At 42.7% G+C, this 25,254-nt stretch overlaps 1 protein-coding gene across 1 annotated transcript in view; it reads right to left on the reverse strand.

The window, feature by feature from the left end:
• CDC42SE2 (CDC42 small effector 2) overlaps positions 1-24,891 on the reverse strand; it is a 103,957-nt gene extending 79,066 nt beyond the window's left edge. Inside the window, exon 1 of the mRNA XM_062189223.1 lies at positions 24,806-24,891. The gene's annotated coding sequence lies outside the window, so the exon portion shown is untranslated. The remainder of the gene's footprint in view (positions 1-24,805) is intronic.
• Positions 24,892-25,254: the final 363 nt, after the last annotated feature.

Consider the following 25,254-nt stretch of genomic DNA (forward strand, 5'->3'; position numbering starts at 1 on the left):
ATTGAGATTTATATGTCTCAGTAAGAAGCAGAAGGATGAGGTAATAAGGACAGGCTACTGATGGGAATGCAAAGCACAACCCCTTTGGAACCAGTTCGGCAATTTTCGTATCAGATAGTCTCACAGTTACCATGCTCCATAGCAAATCCACTCCCCCATTAAATGAAAACACATGTTGACACCAAAAAATACAGGCCACAGGAAGCAGGACATGACAGCAGCAATTAATATAAGAGTCAATCTGTTTGAATTCTGGCCCTGCCACTTACGAGATGCGTCAAACAGGCAAGTTACTCTCCCACTACAGGCCTCACTTTCCTAGACTCTAAAATAGAAATAATTCATATGGTCATTGTAAGGTTTAAACTGGATTAATATACATAATACGCTTACGTGTTCTGACACAAAGTAAGTCTCCAGAAGTGTAGTTGTAAGGAGACACTTTAATGCCACTTACATTAGAGCTGTAAATATACATGAGCGTGGCGAGCTTATCCCCCAAAATTTCCCTTTCGTAAGATTAGGAATCCGGCATCCAGTCCTGGGTGTCGTATTTTAAGAGACATTAAGGGGCCCGGCACTGTGGCACAGTGGGTTAATGCCCTGGCTTGAAGCGCCAGCATCCCATATGGACGCCAGTTCTAGTCCCGGCTGCTCCTCTTCCAATCCAGCTCTATGCTATGGCCTGGAAAAGCAGTGGAAGATGGCCCAAGTCCTTGGGCCCCTGAACCTCTGTGGGAGACCTGGAAGAAGCTCCTGGCTCCTGGCTTTGGATCGGCCCAGCTCCAGCTGTTGCAGTCATCTGGGGAGTGAATCAGCGGATGGAAGACCTCTCTCTCTGTCTCTACCTCTCTCTGTAACTCTTTCAAATAAATAAAATAAATCTTAAAAAAAAAAGAGAGAGAGAGATTAAGGGCCGTCACTGTAGCGTAGCAGGTTAAATTGCCACATGTAGTGCTGGCATCCCATATGGGCGCCGGTTCGAGTCCCAGCTGCTCAACTTCCAAACCAGCTCTCTGCTATGGCCTGGGAAAGCAGTAGAAGATGGCCCAAGTCCCTGGGGCCCTACACCCACATGGGAGACTCAGAAGAAGCTCCTGGCTCCTAGCTTTGGACTGGCGCAGTTCCAGCCATTGCGGCCAATTGGGGAGTGAACCAGTGGATGAAAGACCTCTCTTTCTCTCTCTGCCTCTCCTTCTCTCTCTGTGTAACTCTGAATTTCAAATAAGTAATAATAATAAAATCTTACAAAAAGACATTAATACATTAGACTGTGTCAAGAAGAGCAAACAGGTGAGAGTCTGAAAATTACATCATATGAGCAAAATGTTAAGGAAACTACAGAGATTAAGCCTAGCAAAAAGCAACAGGAAGATACGACAGCCTTCAAATACCTGTAGGCCTGAACACAGCATGTGAAAGATCAAGATGATCTAACACAAATTGCCACAGGAGGTGAAACCAACAACACTACACGGAAGGTCCATGAAAGTAATTTTCGGTTTAAAAAAAAAAGGAAGAGCCAAACTTAGGGCTGGCCCAGGCCCAGCTGTTGCGGGCATTTGGGAAGTGAACCAGTGGATCAAAGAACTCTTTTTCTTCTCTTTTTCTCTCTTTCAAATAAATAAATGAATCTTAAAGAAAAAGGAAGAGCCATCTAAAAGTCTAAATGCTCAAAAAAAGATACTGGAATGCCTAGAAAGGGGTGACTTAATGATCACCAGAAGCTTTTAATTATCAGAGAAACTAAGAGGATTCCAACATTTGGAAGAACGGTACACTAAACAATATCTATAGTTACTCTTCACAATAGCTGCAATCATTTCCCAGAGTCTGTGTGGCTGAATTAAAGTACATTACTGTAACCACAAGAAAAATAACTATGAGGGAGCAGGTGCTGTTACTCAGTCCAGCTGCTTGGGATGTGTGCATCCCACACTGGAGTGTTTCACGCAAGTTCCAACTCCTCTGCTTCTGACTGCATTTTCTGCTCCTGTCCCCGAGAAGCACTTGACCCAGTGGAAACTCAGATGGGAGTTCCTGGCTCCTGCAGCCATTTGGGGAGCAAACGAATGAATCAACCTCAATCACTCTTTCTGCCTTTCAAGTAAATAGGAATTTTAAAAATTCTTTTAAAACAGGCACAAGATTTACCTGTTTGTTTTGCAAACAACACAGAAAAATTATGGGTAAAAATGAGTACATTACATTTTTCTATAATAAGCATCTCAAAGAAAAACAGTGAAGTTTCATTTTCATTTGACCCTGTGTGAAAAAGAAAAAGATATCTAGGCTCTAAATTGTCATTCTATTCAGATAGAAAATTTATTAGAGGATAAAGTTACAAAAAGAAGAATTACTTAGGATGTACTAACTTTTAAAAAGATACTTTAGAGTGGGAATAAGGGAGGAGATGTACAGTTTAGAGCGTCTTCCCTCAGACTTACCCCTAAGGGTAAAGCTAAAACTTGCCATGGGACTCCAAATCCCAATAAGCTGGCAGGTACCAAGGCCATCTTACTAGTTAATCTGATCAGTTTAAGGCCGGCGCCGCGGCTCACTTGGATAATCCTCCACCTGCGGCACCAGCACCCCAGGTTCTAGTCCCGGTTGGAGTGCCAGATTCTGTCCCGGTTGCTCCTCTTCCAGTCCAGCTCTCTGCTTCTGTGGCCTGGGAAGGCAGTGGAGGATGGCCCAAGTCCTTGGGTCCCTGCACCCGCATGGGAGACCAGGAGGAGGCACCTGGCTCCTGGCTTTGGATCGGCGTAGCTCCGGCTGTTGCAGCCATTTGGGGAGTGACCCAGCGTAAGGAAGACCTTTCTGTCTCTCTGTCTATAACTCTACCTGTCAAATAAATAAATGAAAATCTTTTAAAAAAATGTATAACTGATCATAAAGAAAGGATACGTGTCAAAGGGATCACATAAACAAGACAAAGTGTCTGCTAATAATAATAGAATTAAAAAGAAGAGAATGATCCAACATGGGAAGCAGGCCACATAGCAGACTCACAGAATGACAAATGCCCTAAACAGCACTCTGGCCTCAGAATCAGCCCTTAAGGCATTCAAATCTCGCTAAAAAGCCCATGAGAGCATTCAGGCTTGGAAAGCCAAGACACTGTGGTAAAAAATGACCTACATTAAAGATCTCTGTGAGTGAGATCCTGGTGGAAAGAAGGGGCCATCAAAGAAGGAGGTACCTTTCTCTGAAGGGAGGAGAGAACTTCCACTTTGATTATGGCCCTGTCTAAATACTGACAGAGTTTGTGGTCACAAAAGGCTTCGATAGCCTTGGCAACTCATGACAAGAGCCTCGGGTAATTACTGACATCATAAATAAGTAATTACTGACATTATAAATAAGAGTGTTAACTGTTAAATCAACAACAGGAGTCACTGTGCACTTACTCTCCATGTAGGAACTCTGTCATTAATGAGCTGTACTATGAGAACTAATGGTAAAACTAGTCTTCAAACAGTACTTCATACTTTGTTTCTGTGTGGGTGCAAACTGTTGAAGTCTTTACTTAGTATAGAGTTGATCTTCTGTATATAAAGATAATTAAAAATGAATCTTAATGAAGAATAGGATGGAAGAGGGAATAGGAGGTGGGACAGGAGCAGGGGTAGGAGGGAGGTTATGGGGAAAAGAACAGCTATAATCCAAAAGCTGTACCTGTGAAATTTATATTTATTAAATAAAAGCTTTATTAAAAAAAAAAAAAAAGATACTCTAGAGTGGCCGGCATTGTGGCACAGCACATAAGGCTATCACCTGTGATGCCAGCTCCCATATGGGCACCAGTCGAGTTCTGGCAGCTCCACTTTTGATCCAATTCCCTGCTAATGCCTGGGAAAGCAGCAGAAAGCAGCACAGGTATTTGGGTTCCTGCCATGCACATGGGAGACCTAGATGAAGCTCCTGAATTTTGGCTTTGGCCTGGCCAACAGAAGAAAGGTGTTTCTCTAACTCTGACTTTAAAATAAATAAACCTTTAAAAAAAAATCTAGTATATTAAATGTCTGCCTTTTTATTTACGCATTTAGAAACACAAGGAATTTTTAAAGTTTTCCTGTTATATGATTATGATGGCCATGGGTACAAGAAGAAAAACTACAGAGAAGAATGGACTTAAACAAAGGCTTCATTCTCTCTGCTGTCATATTTGATTATATCAGATGCCAAACTTATCTGAAAAGATGCCATTTGTACACAAGAACAATGATGCAAAAAAAATTAAAAAGCATCAGAATTTATCAAGTCATCCTTATCCTATGACTTTCTTTTAAAAACAGATTAAAATGTCTAAATTAATAACACTGTCATCTTTAACTTACTACTACATGTATCTACAATCTGCTTACTTTTATTTTACAGCACATAAACAAAAAAATTCTACTTTCATTTAAATGTTAGTTCTAAATAGAACGCTGCAGCACAGAAGCAATCGAATCAAAATGGGAAGCGTCTTACACCTGGGATATAGTCTCTTCTCTCTTGTGTGTTGAAATCTTAATCCCTGGCATCTCTGTATATGTACAATTAAAAATAGGGTTGTTGGGGACACACCCAACTCACAATGGTTCAATCAGTGATGTTTTGACTTTACAATGGTGTCAAAGCTCATCACATTCAGTAAAAGCATACTTCAAAATTTGAATTTTGGTCTCCTCCCAAGAAGTGATATGTAGTACCATACTCTTGCAATGCAGAGCAGCAGCCATGAACTGCAGGAGACAGCCACTTGATCAAGAGGGGAAACAGATGATACTCTATAGCATACTGCATTACTGCTGCTTTTTCTATACAGGTATTCAGCAAATGTTATGAGATATTCATTAATTTTATTATAACATAGACTTTCGGTTAAATGACTTTGTCCAACCATAGCCTCATGTAAATAGTCTGAGTACATTTAAGATAAAGTAAACTAAACTATGGTATTGGTAGATTAGATGTATTCAATACATTTTCAACTTACAATGAGATGAATGAGATGTAAAACATCCTATGTCAACCATGTGTACACATTTAATTCGTCCCAGCACCATTATAAGCTCTCAATTTCATCATTCTCTTACAGAGGAATCAATCTGCATTCTCAGTCAGGCTTTGACACACTAGTGCCTAAAATGCCAGAAACTGGATAGCTTGTAAAAACCAGAGGTTTCTCATAGTTCTGGGAGTCTGGGAGTCCAAAACCAAGGCACTGGTATAATCTGACTGGTGAGAGCACCGTGCAATTGGGTCCTTAACCTCACGTGATGGGAGGGTACAGGTAACTCTTTATAAGGGCACCTAACCCCAAATCACCCCCACCCCTCACCAACACCTTGGGGCTTAAGGTTTCAACATATGAAATTAGTAAAGACACCAACATTCAGGGCAGAGCATTACTCAACTCAGAGTACTAAAATCTGACATATTTCCAAGTTACGCTATCAAAATATCTCTGTTCAACCACCTAACATTGTAATTATCATGTATAGATTAAATTAAGAAGATCTGCATTTGGAATAAGTAATCAACCGTTATTCCAAGAGAATACAATAAACTGGTTTCCACATTATTTTAACATCCTGTGCCAGGGTAGAGATAGCATTCTAAGTTATTTTTTAAAAATCACCATGCCAGGTGGGGAGTAGGGGGGCAGCAGCATTGTGGCAAAGCAGGTTAAGACATCGCCTGCAAGGCAAGCATCCCATATGGACTTTGGTTGCAGCTCTGGCTGCTCCACTTGAAATCCATCTCCCTGCTAATGCACCTGGAAAAACAGCAGAAGATGACCCAAGCTTGGACCCCTGCCACCCACATAGGAGACCCAGATGCTCAGGCTCCTGGCTTGGACATGGCCAAGTTCCAGCCACTGCAGTCATTTGGGGAGTAAACCAGTGGACAAATCTCTCTCTCTGTCTCATTCTCTCTCCCTGTAACTGCCTCTCAAGTAAATAATGAAGTCTATGTGTGTGTGTATGTATGTGTGTGTGTATGTATGTGTGTATGTGTATATATATATATATATATATATGAATAGTATTCCCATAGTTAAGGCTCCAGTGTTCCACACAGGAAAACCTGGGTTTGATACTCAACTCTGGCTCCAGACTCCAACTTCCTGCTAACGTAGACATTGGCAGTAATCGTTTAACCAGCCCAGCCCTGGACATTACAGGCATTTGGGGAACGAACCAATGGATGGAAGCTCACTCTGTCTCTGACCCCGCCTCTCAAAAACATTTGTTTAACAGTCACCACATATATGAATTCATGCATCATAATAAGTTTGTCATATAAACATTTTATAGTTAACTTAGACAATAACAGTTAATCAAAAATGGAAACAATGTACTACTTTCCAAGTACAGAACACCAGAAACCTACAATCACAGAACAGTTTTATTATTTCCTATCTTGCTTATAAACCAGGCACACTTAACAATATTCTGCCTGGCTTCTTGTGAAGGCCTTTCCCATGCCCAAGCTTTTATAGTGACTCATGTTTTCTTCTGGAATTCTTAAGGTTTTCTTTTTTATACTCAACTCTGGAAAACAGAGAATCTGTCTTGGTAAGAAGTTAAGATACAGTTTTTTCTAACTTTGACAATCACTTGCAGGAGGTTCTTGATACAACTAGTCTGTAGAGTACTACAAAAACTATACTGGTGTCATTATAAAGGCCAGTTACATACTTACTCAAAACAAAGCTTTCAGTTAAAACTTAAGAGTAAATGAAATCAATTATTTGAACACACACACACACACACAAATACCAATTACAGCAAAAGATAACCTGCTCCCTTTACTCCATGGTCCTCAACCTAGCATAAAATTTAATATTTTACAGGGGTCACATCAGCCTGGACAGTTTATTTTACTTTGCCTATATTTATTCACTTGAGTGAAAGACAGACAAAGCTCCCATCCACTGATTCATCTCCCAAATGCCCACAATGGCCAGAACTGGTAACCTGACCCAGGTTTCCCACATGAACAACAGGAACCCAATCACTTGAGCCATCACTGCTACTGCACAGGGTCTGGCATTTGCAAGAAGATGGAGTCAGAAGCCAGAGTTGGTATGGATCCCAGGTATTTCTTTATGAGATGTTGGTGTTTTAACTGTTGGGCTCAAGACCTGGCCCTTTAGAGTTGTAAGCAAATCAATTTTCAGGTTGCCAACTTCCTTCCATACTCTTTTTGTGAAACTGGTATGTCTAAATATTATTCCTTGTCATTTTTTTCCAATCTTATCACAATGCCTCTTCTATTTTTGGAATCAAAGTCACATCTCTTACTCCTCTCAAACCTTAGTATGTTTTACCTCCAAAAATCTCCAGTGCACCAAAGGGATCACTGGGAGAGATAGGATAATCTCACAGAAGTAAAACAAAAATACAAAAAGAGATGGGGGGCCTTATGCTGCAAACTGAACAAAATTCTTTGCCTTATTAATTGAAAATCCATCTCAGAAAAATTTAAAAGTACAAGTCAAAGTCCCTGGATGAGGTACTGACATGCTTATTAGAACTGAAAAATAACTCAGATGATGTCTGCTAAGAAAACACTCCCCTCTGACTAGTTTGATCACAAGGACTAGCAACTGAATTTTATAGCAATATTGGCAATTAAAGTGAAAAAGTATGTACATGGTAAGATTTCAGTCAATATATTCTTTAAAAGCATATACAGGGGCCAGTGCTGTAGTGTAGCGGATAAAGCTGCCACCTCCAGTGCCAGGATCCCATATGGGCACCAGTTCGAGTCCCGGCTGCTCCACTTCCAGTCCAGCTTTCTGCTGTGGCCTGGGAAAGCAGAAGATGGCCCAAATGCTTGGGCTCCTGCACCTGCATGGGAGACCCGGAAGAAGCTTCTGGCTCCTGGTTCAGATCCCTTCTGCTCCGGCCGTTGCAGCCAATTGGAGAGTGAACCAGTGGATGGAAAACCTCTATCTCTCTCTCTCCTCCTCCTCTCTGTGTAACTCTTTCAAATAAATAAATCTTGAAAATGTTATAGAGAATATGAATGAAGCTTAAAGATTGTAACTTGCCAACATAGAATAATATTTAATAGCAGTGTTCAATAAAATTATGTTCCACAGTAACAGAAATGTAATGAACTGCTTAAAAGTAATCAACTTGAAAAGAAGTGGATAGGTGGGAGCTAGCACTTCAATTTCAATGACTGAAAACACCCATGTCAAAACCTAATCCCTTGTTCCTTCAAAGTAATGAATAGGCATCTGTACAGGAGAACTGTTTCCAGGAGAACCTAACACGTTCTGTTCCAAACACTGGCCAACTGAAGCTAACATCTCTAACTTATTCTCAATGGCAAAGCATCTGAATTGCAGTAGTTGGAAGTTATTTATCATATGGTTTCTTTTAATGACACCTACTATATAAAAGCTACCCATCAGTTTAATATATCATGAAACATGACAGATATAGAAATATTTTTGGATGCAAAAGCACACTAAACTTTTCAGCACTCTTTCTCAAAATTTTATGAGGAAATAAAAAGTTTTTAGAAAGCTCCATATCAAAAAAGTGTAACATCTCTTCATTCTAGATTCTAAGTGGAAAATTTTCACTAACCTTACTAGTCATTTCTAAAGGTTACCAGAAATTCTCACATTTTCACAAAATAGGTGGAAGTTAACATAACTAAGAAAATAAAACATTTAAATTATCAGTTGGTTCAATTCTATAACAGTCCAGCATTTACAGCAAAAAGTAAGGAAACTTCAGTTTTATCTGCTGGAAATTTCATCCAAAGAGCAACAAAACTTAAAAGAGTTTTCATAAGCATCAACTTATTTCCAACTGGGAATAGAACTGATACACTGCCTTATGAAATTAACAGAAAATTTTCAATTCACATTAAAGAAAAAGAAGATTTTCTGATCAAATTAAATCAAATCTCTTAATCTTTCTTGACACTTTAAAATTAAACTGCATGTAAAATTTTCTAACCTAGCAGAAGGCTTCTGCTGAATGTTGGAGATGTTGGCCTGCTCAGGTAGCACTTGGTATTCATTCTTTCCCACCACTCACTATACTTGCCTTCTTGTACCTCAGAAGTAGGGGAACAAAAACAAAAAACCAACCAACCCCCCACCCCCACCCCAACACACACACACACACTCCACTTCCCAGACTTTCCCTTCCAATTAGCATTCAGAATGCAAATAAGGCTCCACTAATAAGAAGGCCTCCGGTGAGATTTGGAAAGCGGAAGTGAAAAGGAAACTATCTTTCTGCTGCTGACTTAAGTGGTGAACTATGAAACACAGGATTTTTCGGAGCAGTGGCAGTAGCCAACGTGTAGTCACCAGATTTGAATGTACCTAAAACAGGCATGCCCTCAGATCCAGCGTTTGTACAACTCAGCAGCTTCAGCATCCTGATCTCGAGCCTACGGTCTTATGTTCCTGAACATATTAATCCAGTGACAGCCCTTTGATCCCGGCCTTTCCAGACCATCTCCAGATTTTACACATTCCAAATCCCCTATATAAAATATATTTCTGCCTGAAAATCCTACAGTAGTGTCTGCTTCATGCAATGAACGTTGAAAGATACAGTACTGTTTAAGTCTAAAATAGCACCACCTGTATTTGTCTTCTTCCTCCACACTTTAGAACTCAAATCTAGAATTATTATGAAGTAAGGTTTTGAGGCCAACAAGAAGAAATAAAAGCTCTCTTAGCTGCAATTGAAAATTATTCTGCTTGTGATATATGCTAAGTGTATTCTAATATAAAATAGTAAAACTCCTGACATTGAATTATCTTGGCTTTCCTTGGTTGAATAAAATTGTGTAACATACAAAGCTAAATATGTGGCTTTTTTTTAGTTTCTTTTATCCCAACCATAAAAGAAATATGCACTTGTTTTAAGTCAGTATTAAGGGGCCAGTGCTGTGGCGTAGTGGGTAAAGCTGATGCCTGCACTGCAGGCATTCCATGTGGGCATCGGTTCAAGTCCCAGCTGCTCCAGTTGCAATCCAGCTCTCTGCTGTGGCCTGGGAGGGCAGTAGAAGATGGCCCAAGTCCTTGGACCCCTGCACCCATGTTGGAGACCCAGAAGAAACTCCTGGCTTCAGATGGGCAAAGCTCTGGCTGCTGCGGTCATCTGAGAAGTGAGCCAGTGGATGGAAGACTCTCTCTCTCTCTCTGTCTCTCTCTCGGCTTTTCAAATAAATAAATCTTTCAAAAAAGAAAAAGAAAAAGAAGAAGAAATACTAGCTACAGTAATTATTAAAGTTGAACTTGTTCCCCCCTTTTAAGACACATTTCTTTTGCAAAAGGACAGTTCTTAGTCTTAAAAAACACATCTTTTGCATACAACTGTTAAACTATACACAAATGTCTCAATTTCTCGGGAAATGTAGAAATAGTTACTTTCTTGCTATTTTATTCAGCAACAGTTAACTCATCCCATCCTCATCAGTTCTACTGCTATTTTAACATTAAAACTCCTTGAAGTCAAATACCTCACATGAAACAGTCCTTAAGAACCACCCTGCTCCCAAGACAAGAAGATTCAAAGGTCACTGCAACAGAAGTCCACCTGGGTTACATACATTTTCAGTTTCCTGATTGCAATTTACTTTAAAGTGCAAAGTCCAAGTGGCTCCCCAAGCTAGGTTAAAGTAATATGGTGTATTAGAAAGAAAGTGCTCTGCTATGGCCCGGGAAGGCAGTGGAGGATGGCCCAAGTCCTTGGGCCCTGCACCCGCATGGGAGACCAGGAGAAGCACCTGGCTCCTGGCTTCGGATCAGCGAGATGCGCCGGCCGCAGCGGCCATTGGAGGGCAAACCAATGGCAAAAAGGAAGACCTTTCTCTCTGTCTCTCTCTCACTATCCACTCTGCCTGTCCAAAAAAAAAAAAAAAAAAAAAAAAAAAAAGTGAAACAGTAACATTTCCTACAAGCCAAGTACTTTATTTGTGTTACCCCACTGAATCCTAAGAAACCAATCACACTCAGTTAAGAAGAAAAAGAAGAAAATCACTAAGGTTAAGAACTTGCCATACAGCAAACTTGACAAGGTTAGGGGTGCAACAGAGCTGTGTCTAACTCCGAGGTAGCAAAAGGAAGACGGACTTACATTGGAAAATCACACCAGTTAGCCAATCATTCTGCCACTTACCATGTGACTAATGTCTAGACTTCTTTCAAGTATTTAAGTGCTACTTTCACCAAAAAAACAGTCATTACTTGCAAAACATGAAAATAGGAGGCTAAAAATTCAGAATCAAGCTTCCAAAAATTCCAATTTTTTAAACCGTAAAATGTTTGGAATAATTTTAAACACTACTCTCAAATTTATCTCAAGATTGACTTTATTTCCCAATAAGCACAGCTACTTATGTATTTGTTCATAAATGCAAATACATCATGCACTGAAAAACTTTTTTTTAGGAACTGCTCCTCTCCACTTATAACAACTAATAGTATCATTTCTCAGCAGAAAAGGCCGCACCAACTACAAGGCTTTTTTATTTTTCTTTACCACATGAAAATGTTTTCAGCAACATATGCACCATCCAGGAAGTAAGTAGCACTATGTGGTAAGAGAAATGGCTACTGACGAAGGGAAAAAGACTGCAGGCACCTGTGAACAAGCAATAATAAAACACAGACCAGGACAAGGTTAAAAACAATTAAGACAAAGCAAGACATCAACAATCTACTCTACCCCAGGAAGTGGATGTCACTGTGGTAAAGGAAAAAAATTATGCGAGTTACACAACTCTGAATAGATAAGCCTTAAAAACTGCTCCTTCAAAAGTCAACTACCTGACAAAATTTGGACTAAAGATAAGGACAGCAATACTACCTAGCAATAAGGCATCAGACGAAAGCTCTCCAAAATTTTTCATCTGAAATTATTTTAGTATTAAGATATCAACAGGGCCGGCGCCGTGGCTCAACAGGCTAATCCTCCGCCTTGCGGCGCCGGCACACCGGGTTCTAGTCCCGGTCGGGGCACCGATCCTGTCCCGGTTGCCCCTCTTCCAGGCCAGCTCTCTGCTGTGGCCAGGGAGTGCAGTGGAGGATGGCCCAAGTGTTTGGGCTCTGCACCCCATGGGAGACCAGGATCAGCACCTGGCTCCTGCCATCGGAACAGCACGGTGCGCCGGCCGCAGCGCGCTACCGCGGCGGCCATTGGAGGGTGAACCAACGGCAAAGGAAGACCTTTCTCTCTGTCTCTCTCTCTCTCTCACTGTCCACTCTGCCTGTCAAAAAAAAAAGATATCAACAGGACATGGGGCAAAACAAAAAAGAACATTTATAGGCCTATATTTTATTTTACTCTAAGACTATTATTTAAATAATTTTATTGTACACAGAATCATGTATTATTTGGGGTTTTTTAAAATTTACTAAGAGACAGGGCCAGCGCTGAGGCTCATTTAGCTAATCCTCTGCCTGTGACAACAGGACCCCAATATGGGTGCTAGGTTATAGTCCCGGTTGCTCCTCTTCTGATCCTGCTCTCTGCTGTGGCCCAGGAGGGCAGTGGAGGATGGCCCAAGTGCTTGGGCCCCTGCATCCGCATGGGAGACCGAGAAGAAGCACCTGGCTCCTGGCTTCGGATCGGCGCAGCTCCGGCCATTGTGGCCATTTGGGGGTGTGAACCAACAGAAGGAAGACTTTTCTCTCTGTCTCTCTTTCTCACTGTCTATTACTCTGTCAAATAAATTAAAAAAAAAAAATTTACTAAGAGAGACAGAGCAATCCTCCATCATTGGTTTACTCCGCCAGTAATCCAAGGCCAAAGCTAAAATCAGGAGCTGTCAACAGAATCCAGGTCGTCTCTAATGTTGGCGGCAGGAACTCAACTGCTTGAGGCATCACCTCTGCCTTTCTGTATGAGCAGGAAGCTGGAGTCCGGAGATACAGCAGGTATCTAACTCATGCACCCTGATGTGGGATAGGGGGGTCTTAACCCCAGACCAAAGAATGGCCCCATGTGGAGGATGGTGGTAATGCATAGCAGGTAAAGCTGCCTTTTTTTTTTTAAAGATTTATTTTATTTATTTGAAAGACAGAGTTACAGAGAGAGGTAGAGACAGAGAGAGAGGTCTTCCATTCACTGAATCACTCCCCAGATGGCTGCAATGGCCGCAGCTGTGCAGATCCAAAGCCAGGAGCCAGGAGCTGCCTTGGGATCTCCCACGTGGGTGCAGGGGTCCAAGGACTTGGGCCATCCTCCACTACTCTCCCAGGCCACAGCAGAAGGCTGGATCAGAAGAGGAGCAGCCAAGACTAGGACCAGCACCCATATGGGATGCCAGCGCTTCAGGCCAGGGCTTTAACCTGCTGCACCCCAGCGCCGGCCCGAGGTAGAGCTGCCTTCTGCAGTGCTGGCATCCCAAATGGGCACTGTTTGAACCCCGCTGCTCCACTTCCAATCCGACTCTCTGCTATAGCATGGGAAAGCAGTAGAGGATGGCCCAAGTTCTTGAGCCCCTACACCTGCATGGAGACCTGGAAGAAGCTCCTGGCTCCTGATCAGTCCAGCTCTGGTCGTTGCAGCCATTCAGAGAATGAGCCAGCAGATGGACGATCTCCTTCTCTCCCTCTTTCTCTCTCTGTCTCTGCCTCTACCTCTGTAACTTCACCTTTCAAATAAATAAATAAATCTTAAAAAAAAAAAAAAAAAAGAGGAAATCAAGGGCTCCAAACAAACAAATGACAAGTGGATGAAATTCTAATAAATTGATCAGTACACACTGTATAAATGTCTTCAAACATATAGTACCCATAAATATGTACAATTATTACATGTTAATAAAAAGGCATAAAACCTTTGTGGAAACTTTAAAGAAAAATTTAAAGGGGGCTGGCTTTTGTGAGAGCACTTAGGTCACCACTTGGGACAATCACATTCCAGTGAGTGCTTGAATTCCAGTCCCGGCACTGCTACCACTACTACTTTCTTCCTAACGCATACTCTGGAGGGCAACAAGTGATGATTCAAGTGCTTGGGTCCCTGCTATCATACCCACACAGGACACGAGACTCCCACTGAGTTCCCAGCTCCTGGTTTTCACCTGGCCCAGCCCAGGATGTCACAAGCCTGAACGAGTAAACCAGCAGATGGGATCTCTCTCTCTGCCTTTCAAATAAATAACATTTTTAAAAATTTACACTAAAAACACAAGAAAGATTAAGTTGACAACTGATTTCATTCAACACTTAATTGAACATCTGTTCAGTGCCAGATGTTGTTCTGGGCATTGTGGAAAGCAATAAACAAGGCAAAGGAAGTACCCAATTTCATTTTTAAAAGTCAAAAATGCATAATTTCAAGATCTGATAAATACTATGAGATAACCAAACAGTAGGGGCTGCTGTTGTGGCATCAAGGGTTAAACCATTGCTTGGGAAACCAGCATCCTGTATCTGAGAGCTTGTTTGAGTTTTCAGTTGTTCTGCTTCAATGGTTCCTCTTGATGGCAAGGTGATAAAAGATGGCCCACATATGTGGGCCCCTGACACCCAAGTGGGAGACCAGAATGGCATTCCTGGCTCCTGGTTTTAACATGGCCCAGTCCTAGTGGTTGTGGGCATCTGGTGAGAGAACCAACAGAAAGATCAATGTCGATTTGCGTGTGTGTGTGTGTGTGTGTCTCCTTCCCTGTCACCCTCCCCTTTCAAATAAATAAATCATAGTGTAAATTAAATAAAAGTGACTAGAGGGTCTATTTTAAACTGAACGGTAAGGAAATAAGGATGTGTTGCTTAAGCCAAGATCTGAAAGACAAGGAGCCAGCCTTACAAAGATCTGTGAAAAATCACTTCAAATAGAACAGCTAGTAAAAAAGCCCTAAGTAAGAGGCAGACAATGTGGCACGGCGGGTTGAGCCACAGCTTGGAATCTCCACATTCAACATCATGGAGCCAGTCCCATGCCAACATCTCTGTGTTTCTGATCCAAATTCCTGCTAACATACCTGGAAGACACCACATGTTGGTTCAAGTGCTTCAATTCCTGCCACCTACAGAGAAGACCCTGGATGATGTTCTTGGCTCTTGGCTTCTGCCTGCCTCTGCCCTGGCTACCGTGGACATTTGGGGAGTCAATCAGCAGATAGAAAATCTCCCTCTCTGTCCCTCCATCTTTCAAACACATCAATCTAAAAAGGTACTGGGGCTACTGTTGTGGCACACTAGGTTAAACCACAGCCTGCAACACAGGACTCTCCAATGGGTGATAGTTCAAGTCCAGGGTGCTCCACTTCCAGTCCAGTTCCCTGCTAGTGCCCCTGGGAAAGCAGAGGAGGATGGCCTCAGTGCTTGGGCTCCCACACCCATGTGGGAAACCTGGATGAACCTCCTGGCTCCCAGCAATTGCAGCCATATTGGGAGTGAAACAGCAGATGGAAGAGTGATATCTCTAACTGCCTTTCAAAAAAATAAATAAAAATCTTTTAAAAAAATGAATATGTAGTTAAGAATGTTTAAGCATTGGGGCCGGCGCCGTGGCACAGCAGCTTAATGCCCTAGCCTGAAGTGCCGGCATCCCATACTGGTGCCGGTTGGAGACCTGGCTGCTCCACTTCCAATCCAGCTCTCTGCTATGGCCTGGGAAATCAGCAGAAGATGGCCCAAGTCCTTGGGCCCTTGCACCCACGCAGGAGACCTGGAAGAAGATCCTGGCTTCAGATCAGCACAGTTTTGGCCAATGCAGCCAATTGGGGAATGAACCATCAAATCGAAGACCATTCTCTCTCGCTCTCTCTGCCTCTCCTCTCTGTGTAACTCTTTCAAATAAATAAATAAATCTTAAAAAAAAAAAAAGAATGTTTAAGCATTTTTAGTTTAAGAACACACATGTGTGTATGTACATAATACTACTCAAGAGAGTTGTATATACTGTGTAGCTAGCTGCTAGTTTACCATGGAAACAATACAAAACCTATGTGCTCTCTTTTAGGGGTAGGCAGTAAACAAGCAGTGTAGTAGTAGTAGGACAGGGCATGCTAACCAAGTGTTCTACGCTGAGAGTCCCTCCTTTAAACTCTGATACTTCTATTTGAGCTGTCTACCCAAGAATAAGAAATGCTAAGAATACCATCAGAGTTTCTAAGTAATAGTAACTGGTTTACTAAAACAAGTTTGGGGAAAAAAACAGAAAAATTTTGACAACCAATCTCATTTGACTCTATATCCCTGATATTAAAGAAAAAAAAAAAAAGTAAAATATGGTAACTCCATGTTAATCACCAACAACCAGAATTGAAAAAAAAAAAAAAAAATGGCTCAAAAGAATATGGGACAGCCAAAAAGTTTATTTTTAAAAGTGATATCATCCTACTTCCAGATCAGGCTTTCCATTTCTTTTCTTTTCTTTTTTTTTTTTTTTTAATTCCATTTGCTTCACCTATCTTCATTCCTTTTCTACCTCCTCTGACTCTCATCATTTTACTTTGTATTTTCACTTCCATACACAAAAATTGTTCTCAAATTTACCTTTTCTCTTGTATATAAATTTGCTTCCACTTAATTCTTATAGGATGATAGGGTTTCAAGTGAAGTGAAATTCTGTTTCAAAAACATGTATATACTCTGTTGTGGAAGATGCAACCATTCACTAGGCAAAGCTAAGTGCCCACCATGTGCTATGTATGCACTGTTCTCATCACTGGGGGCTGCGCAGTGAGTAAAACAAAGCTCTGTCCCTAAGGGCACTAAAGCATGACTGTACTTGCCAGGTTCATGAAATTTAAGAAGGCTTATATGGCTGCAATGGAGTATACCAAGGAGAAACTAGTAAGGACAGGAAATCAGAGAGGCAGGAGGTACAGATGATGCAAGGTCTTACAGACATTTTAAGTATACCGGCTTTCATTCTATGGAAAGCCACTAAAAGGTTTTGGACAGAGGAGTACAGTAATCAAACTTTCATTTTAAAAGGATCACCATGGTTGCTCTGTTGAGAATAGAAAAGAGCAGAAGCAGCAGGACCAGAAAGCAGGCTACCAAAATAACACCGGCAAGAGATGACAGAGGCTTACAGAGGTGGCAACAGCCAGAGATAGCACATTTTTCCTTAAGGTACCTTTTAAGGTAGATACAGGGACACAACTTTCACAGTACATTATTTGAATTAGATGTAGAAGACTAAGAAAGAAACTAAGAATGTAGACAAAGCACCCAGTCAGAAAAATTCAAAGATGTTGTTCACATTTAATAAGATGAGGCAGACTGTAATGGAACAAATTTGAGGTTAAATTTGGGATACTTTTCACATCTAATTGAAAATGCTGAGTAGGCAGATTTTTTAAAAAACGTCTGGAGCTTACAAGAGATTTAGACTAAAGATAATCTTTTTAGTTTGAAATAACATAATTCAAGCTAGATAGGATGAGATCACAAGAACTAAATATAAATATAAATATGGAAGAGGTCTAACACAGCATTATTTTTTAGAAGCAGGGACAATGAAAAGGAACCAGCAAAATAAACTGAAGATGAGCAGGAGCATCCCAAATGGAAAGGAAAAAAAGTTTCAAAGAAGACAGCATTATCAACCAAGTCGAATGCTGCCACTGCTGTTTCTCCACTGAGATGCTGATGATAAAGAAATGAGTAGGGAAATTTACCACTAATGACATCAAAAAGAGCAGCAGGTACACAGAATGTAGGAGGTAAAAACCAACTGCAATGGTTCCGACAGACAGGAAATACTGGTGACAGCAAATACCAACTTTTTTTGAGAACATTAACTAAAGAAATATGTGGCATTAGGGAAGTTTTTGCTGTTGTTTTATTTCACCCTATCTTTAGCTATATGCTGGTAGAACTAATACAGTGAAAATGGTTCGGCTCATTGCCATGTAGGAGTCTGCCATCAATACTGAAGAATGCAAGGAGCTGGCGCCGTGGCTCACTTGGTTACTCCTCCACCTGCGGCGCCGGCATCCCATATGGGCGCCGGGTTCTAGTCCCGGTTGCTCCTTTTCTGATCCTGCTCTCTGCTGTGGCCCGGGAGGGCAGTGGAGGATGGCCCAAGTGTTTGGGCTCCTGCACCCACATGGGAGACCAGGAAGAAGCACCTGGCTCCTGGCTTTGGATTGGCGCAGCTCCAGTTGTGGTGGCCATTTGGGGAGTGAACCAATGGAAGAAAATATTTTTCTGTCTCTCTCTGTCTATAACTCTGTCAAAAAAAAAAAAAAAAAAAAAAAAACCTGAATAATGCAATGTCCCTGTTAAGAGGATAGAACCAAGTAGAGTGGATGTGACTGTGATAGAATAGCAGGAAATGCAGACAGTATGGGTAAAAATGCAGGGAAACATTTTCTTTTGATTGCTTTCATTTTTTTAAAAAAAGATTTATTTATTTACTCAAAAAGCAGAATTACAGATACAGAAAGAAAGAGAGAAACTGAGATATACCATCTGCTGCATCCAAAGGGAAACAACTTCAAGGCCTGGGCCAGGCTGAAACCAGGAACAACGAGCTGCTTCTTCCAGGTCTCCCACGTGGGAGCAGGGGCCCAGACTCTTGGGCCATCTTCCACGGTTTTCCCAGGCTATCAGCAGGGAGCTGGATTGGATAGGGAGCAGCCAATCTGAACCAGTGACCATATAGGATGCCAACATCATAGGTGGTGGCTTTACCTGCAACACCACAACGCCAGCCTCTCTCATCTTTTAATATACAGAAAAACAGTCAGCAGCTGAAAATGAGGAAGAGAAAACAGGTGCTGGAGAAATGAGGAGAGGGTTTCAAACAGTCATGTGGAGGAATGGAGATTGAACCAGGGAAATATACTAGGATCACAGGACTGTCCGCAGCACAGTGGGCCCTTGTGACGTCAGTGCTCTCGAGTTTAGAGGGACACCTGGATAATGATGGGTGTATTTTCCTCAAACCATGCCCAACTCCCCAGGTTCCAGGGGGGACAAGATGGAGAACTGGATACAATGGATGCAGGGTTGGGGGCACTGTCCAGGAAGGATAATGAAAGGAAGAACACTGCAAGAGAGCTAAGCATATATGCAGGTAAGAAATAATAGTGGGCCAGAGGCAAAGCAGGGCAAATATTCAAGGGATGAAGGGGAAGAAAGAAGGGCTTGAGACTGAGGGAAAAAAAAAAAAAAAAAGGTGGGGGGCGCTCATACAGAAATGCTTTGATGTTGGTACTTGACAGAAGGATTTGAAAGAATGTTAAGGCCTCAACAGTGAAACTATGTTGCATAAAATAACCTTAACAAATCACAGACAGTTCTGGTTAAAACGTTACTGAACTACCTTAAAGTCTAAAGCATAACCTCTCCTTGGGCAAGGCGAACCTGCAGATGAGGTAAACTGGAAAGCTAAACTGGAGCCAGAGAAGAACTACACCGTAAGAATTGTAAATGGAGGTTCCCAGACACAGAATGCCTAAGAAAATCGTTTCCAGTACTCCTAAAGAGTCAGCTGTAGACAACCTGCTCAAATCAGCAAAAATGCCAGATCACAATCAGACAAGCTGCATTAAAACCATACCTTTCTCCCCACAACCTCTTGTCCCCACTGAGCTAAACTCTGAACAGGTAAGGAAACCATTTTAGAGGAGCTGGCAAACTAAAAAAAGAAGCTGATTCGGATTCTTCCTCCAAAGCCAGCTTCTAGGTCTGAGCAGGTCTGAGCTGGAGCAGAACAGTTCTAACTTGTCTAGGAGTGTGAACACTAATTACTATACCAACCTGTACCTTTTAATAACCAAAGACTATTATTGACAAGTGACCATATGACTTATAACCTCAAAGGGACTGGAAAAAGTTGTATCATCTGTTTAACCGTTCATCCAGTGGCAGAGAAAAAATCAGCTTGTAGAGATGGTTTGAAGGCACAGTTAGAAGACTGAAAAGTTGTTTTCCACTTAAAACCTATCAAGCCCCAGTTCCACAGATATCCGTAATTTCCCACGATTTACATGGCACAGAATATACACAATAGGACTCAAGAGCTTCCTTAGCCCTGGCAGCTCATGACAAGAGCCTCGGGTGATCATTGACATCATAAATAGGAGTGTCAATTGTTAAATCAACAACAGGAGTCACTGTGCACTTGCTCCCCATGTAGGATCTCTGTTCTTAATGTGTTGTACTATGAGAACTAATGGTAAAACTAGTCTTCAAACAATACTTTATACTTTGTGTGTCTGTGTGGGTGCAAACTGCTGAAATCTTTACTTTGTATACGGTTGATTTTCTGTATATAAAGATAATTAAAATGAATATTAATGAAGAATGGAATTGGAGAGGGAGAGGGAGGTGGGATGGGTTGGGAGGAAGGATATGGGGGTAAGAACTGCTATAATCCAAAAGTTGTACTTAGGAATTTTATGTTTATTAAAGCTTTCTATAAAAATGAAAAAATAAAAAAATAAAAACAAAATATACACAATAATGTAGTAAAAGTTCATTTTTCCTTCATTAAGCAAAAAGTGAGGACTTTATTAATTCAAATAAATAAAAGTATGTTTTAGTATAAGATGATTTTTAAAAATCTGATAGTAAAGATTTTCTAGGAAATCTTAGAACAAATTCCTAAGTGGGTTAGCAACAAAATGGAAATATCAGGACTTATCATTTGCAAAGGCACCTAGATTTCATGCGGACTTATCTAATGCTTTCTAGGCAAAAGAAGTGTATTTGCCCTTTAATTTTGATTTTTAAAAGACTTATTTGATAGAGTTACACAGAGAGAGAGGAGAGGCAGAGAGAGAGGTCTTCCATCCAATGGTTCACTCCCTAATTAGCCGCGACAGCCGGAGCTGTGCTGAATTCAGGAGCCAGGAGCTTCTTCCGGGTTTCCCACGTGGGTACAGGGGTCCAAAGGCTTGGGCCATCTTCTACTGCTTTCCCAGGCCATAGCAGAGAGCTGGATTGGAAGTGGAGCAGCCAGGTCTGGAACTGGCGCTCAAATGGGATGCTGACGCTTCAGGCCAGGGCATTAACCTGATGTGCCACAGCGCCAGCCCCTAATTTTGATTTTTTTAATGAATTTATTTGAAAGGCAAAAGGACAGAGACAGTTCTCATCCACTGATTCATCTGCCAAATGCCTACAACTGTACAGACATCACTGAGCCTGAACCCCAGGTGCAAAGCCAGAACCAGAATTCAATCCAGGTCTCCTATGTGGATGGCAGGAACCCAATTGTTTGAGCCTTCACTGCCAACTTCTAGGGTCTGCATTAGCAGGAATCTGGAGGCAGAAGCTAAAGGCAGGCATCAAGTTGAGGCACTCCAATCTAAGAAGCAGTTGTCTTAACAGCTAAAGCAAACACCCACCCCAGGAATTTGTTTTACTATAATCAATTTTGACTAACATACATTTACAGTTATTTTATAAAGTCAAGATAAAATTAAGTTACTGGCAAGTCTTTTTGGCATTTGAGAAAATCTCTTTAAGATGGGGATTCTCAGAGCAGATTCAGCTAAATCCTGCTATGTTCATTATTTGTTATAATTACAGAAAAGTGTATTACACTTAAGCTTTGAACTGAGGCACCAGGATGTATAAAGTTAATAATTAATTAGCCAAATTCCAAGTTTTTCCAGATAGCATGGAAGAAAATGTTAAATATCCTTATCTAACTAGTTGGTAAGCACAGAAAGCCTGAAATTTCCCCCTGCAATCGAAATCACTACTAACATTTAACATTCAGTAAAACGCAAAATACTTTTCTCAAAAACTGAAATTAACACTGCAACAGATCAAAACCAATGTGCATGTTCTACTGTGAGAAAAACCTTATAAAACCTTATATCTCAAAATCCTAAAACAGAAATCCAAACACTTCCATGATTTTAAAAGACAACCCAAAAACTTAATAACAACCTATCCTAGACAATCTAAGAAATTAGTTTTTTATAAAGTGCTTTTGAAAACGTCTAATACAAACACTAATTAACAAACTCTCACAGCCTATACAGATGAATCAGGGCACAGCTGCAACATGTCACATCAGCATTGTTCTCAATCACTGTATTAATCACATCTGACACAAGAAACTCACTCTGCATCATTCTAAAGGGCCCTGTCAACAAATGATCCTCACACACACATACTCCACAAAGAGCCACCAACATTTCAAGTACTCCCACATTTATAAAATGGGATAATCCATTTATTTAGCCTCAAAACATATGAACTACTCAAGGTGGGAATAACACTTTGAAAACAGACTTTTTAAAAGAACAAAAATTACCATTCTGAATAATGTCTTGAAAAAAATCACTGACTGTCTCAATGTTGCTGACTATCAAGAATTCTCAAGTGGTTACGCGCCTCCCACCCACCCACCATGCCAAGCACTTGTTAACAACACAGTTTGCTTACAGCATTCTTCATCAACTCTATTCTCATTTACTGCTATGTTTCTCAGCAACACCAGACCCAGCAGTGTGTTTCAGGTAACTCTTCCTACACTTCAGTGTTCAAAGTGAGCTACTATGACTCCCTACCACTGAAATCTGAGAGATGACTTTGCTCATTATTCCTGGAAACAGCCATATAAAGCTAATAGCCAGTACATCTAAAATGTAAAAGTTCTTTCTGAACAAACTAATTACCTAGAACAATGTACAAAGTTTAAGTACTGATAAGGCAAAAGGGCACACCTATATTCAAAAGCTAAATGTAAAACAATTAGTTGCCTACATTATTCTCTAATGATTACCACTGACTTTGAAGAGCATTAATTTAGACTCTGAAGGGGCCAAACAAAATGAATAAACACAGTCACACATCATTTAAAAATGGAGAAGATACATTTTGAGAAATACATCCTCAGGTGGCTTTGTGGGAACATCATAGAGAATAATTACAGAAACCTAGGCCACCCAGGGGACATGCAGTTTACTGTCAATCATAAGGGCCTTCCTTGGTACACACTTGTATTGTTTTCTAAACATATGTAAATATACATAGACAAACCAATCTTATGTTCAGAATAAATGCAATACAAATCTTCCCCTCTTTCTAATAAGGCTTTTTTTCCCCTTACACTTTTAATACTAGAGGGAAAGTCCAACTATGGAACCACAAGTTACTATAACCCCTCCCTTTTCAGCTCTATCAAGTCAACACCATATTTGTAAATCAAAAGGCCAAAAGAAAATCCCTGAAGAGGTGCTTTATTTAAAGCACTTTATATAGTAAATGAATCCACTTCATCTTTTGGGATTTTTAAAAATGGAAAATGCTGTTATTCCAAATATTATCTACAGAAAACAGAACTACAAGTGCATTACCCTTCAACAAATACACTGCACCAACACCTCCTAATAGGAAATTTTCAGAATAAAAATACTACTTTGTTAAACCTCTTCCTCCCTTCATCTTAAAATGTAGATTTTATTAAACATTATGAAAGTGTAACCAAATAATTTTAGCCTTAAAAAGTTACTTATTAACCTTTAAAAAGACTGTTATGAATTTACACTTCCTGCAGCTCCCCCGCCATCTTCCTGGACTCACGCAGGCACCCGCGGTGTAAGAAGTCAGTCCCCACTTGCAAGCTCCAGAAAAAGGACAGACGTCCACGCTCAAGTGTAGGAGGGCAGTCACGGGTTTTGTTCACCCCAGCAACTCGGCGTGCAACACAGGTCTCAGCTCCCGGGAGTTGCTTAAAGACTATGTTACATTTAATCACATTAGGACACCGGCTTTTTCCCAAGTCCTCCCTTACTCAAGACGACGCACACGACCTTACCACAACCCCTCATCAGCACTTCAACTTCTTTACTCATCGTGAAATAGCTGATTCTCAAAATACCACCCTCGCATCTCTTTATCTTCTCGGTTATTTTCAAAAGAAACTAAATACACAGATTTTTTTTAAAGAGACAGAAAATGCGTAACAACTTTTCTGAAAATGCGAAATTCCACATTGCAAACGTATTTTGTTTGTAATCCTGATGACAACTGATTATTCATCAACACTTATGTGTTGGGCAAAAACCAAAACCAAGGATATCAACAAAACTAAAGTGTTGTTTCCCAACCTTTCTTCCTGACGTCTGAGTGTTCCCAGATGGGAGACGAGCTTTGATGTTTCAGGATTCATTCATTCGCTTCCCCGCCGCTGCACCAAGCACCTACCCCACGCCAGGCCCTTTAACTGCACGTTTCAGCTGTGCCCAGCGGCAGCCCGCCGCCCAACGCCCGCACACAGAGCCGATCCTCGGGGGGAACCGCGGCTGGGGACCGGACACGCGCAGCCGGCCGCATCCGCGAGCCGCCACCCACCACACCCGGCACCCAAAGCACCCCCAGGGCGGCAGGCGCCGGCCAGGACAACCTGTACGAGTAGCTGGGGCTCCGCCGGGGCGGCAGCCGGGGGCGCGTCCCGCCCGGGGCGCCTCGGGCGAGCCCGGGGCCGCGGGCCGGGGGTCCCCGCCCGCGCCGGCCGCTCACCTGGGGGCCGCGGGCCCCTCGGCCTGCCCTCGCCGCACCTCCCGCCTCGACCCGCAGAATCCGGGCACGGGGTCTGCCCCGCCGCTCCCCGGCCAGCGGGCGCGAGGGCTTGGCTGCCTCCGTCGCCGCCTGCTGGGAATTCCGAACTGAGCCGTCCCCGTCTCCTCAGAGCGAGAGCAAGAGCAGCCAACAGGGCAGGGACCCCGGGCTGAGGACCTCGCCCAGACCTGAAAATGGAGCCGCAGGCGCAGCCCACACCCCGCAGCGCGCGGCGGCCAGGGCCGGGCCGCGCTCGCCCCGGAGCCCTCGGGGCGCTGGCTCGGGGCTGCAGGACCCCGCCCAAAGAGCCGCGAGGGCCGGCGCGGGACTCACCGTGGCCTTTGTCTCGGCCGCCTGCTCCGGCCGCGGCCGCTCTCGGTGCCGGCTCCGCGGCTGCTGCCACCCCCACGCCCGCAGCTGCGCTCCCCGGCGCGCCCGCCGCTTCCTGGCCCCGCCCTCCCCGCCCAGGCTCGCGCGCGGGCGGGCGGAGCTGGAGGCGGCGCGCGCTCCCAGAGCGGCGGGAGGGCGGGGCGTCGCCGCGCAGCTGCGGCAGCCGCGACGCCGGCCCCGCCCACGGCCCGGCCAGGCCCCGCCCCCGTCCCGCACGTCGCCGCCTCCGGGATGGGTCGGCGGCTGAGCTGCGGGACCGCCGCCCCCCCCAGCGGCTCGCCCCGCGTGGGCTAGGAAGCCGCCTCGGGGGCGACCGGAGGTTCGGGGGCTGGGGCTGCGGCCCTCGCGGGGAAGGCCGCGGCGCTGGAAGATGGCGACCAGGGCTGGGCACG

Source organism: Lepus europaeus, chromosome 4 (assembly GCF_033115175.1).
Source record: "Lepus europaeus isolate LE1 chromosome 4, mLepTim1.pri, whole genome shotgun sequence".
NCBI lineage: Eukaryota > Metazoa > Chordata > Mammalia > Lagomorpha > Leporidae > Lepus > Lepus europaeus.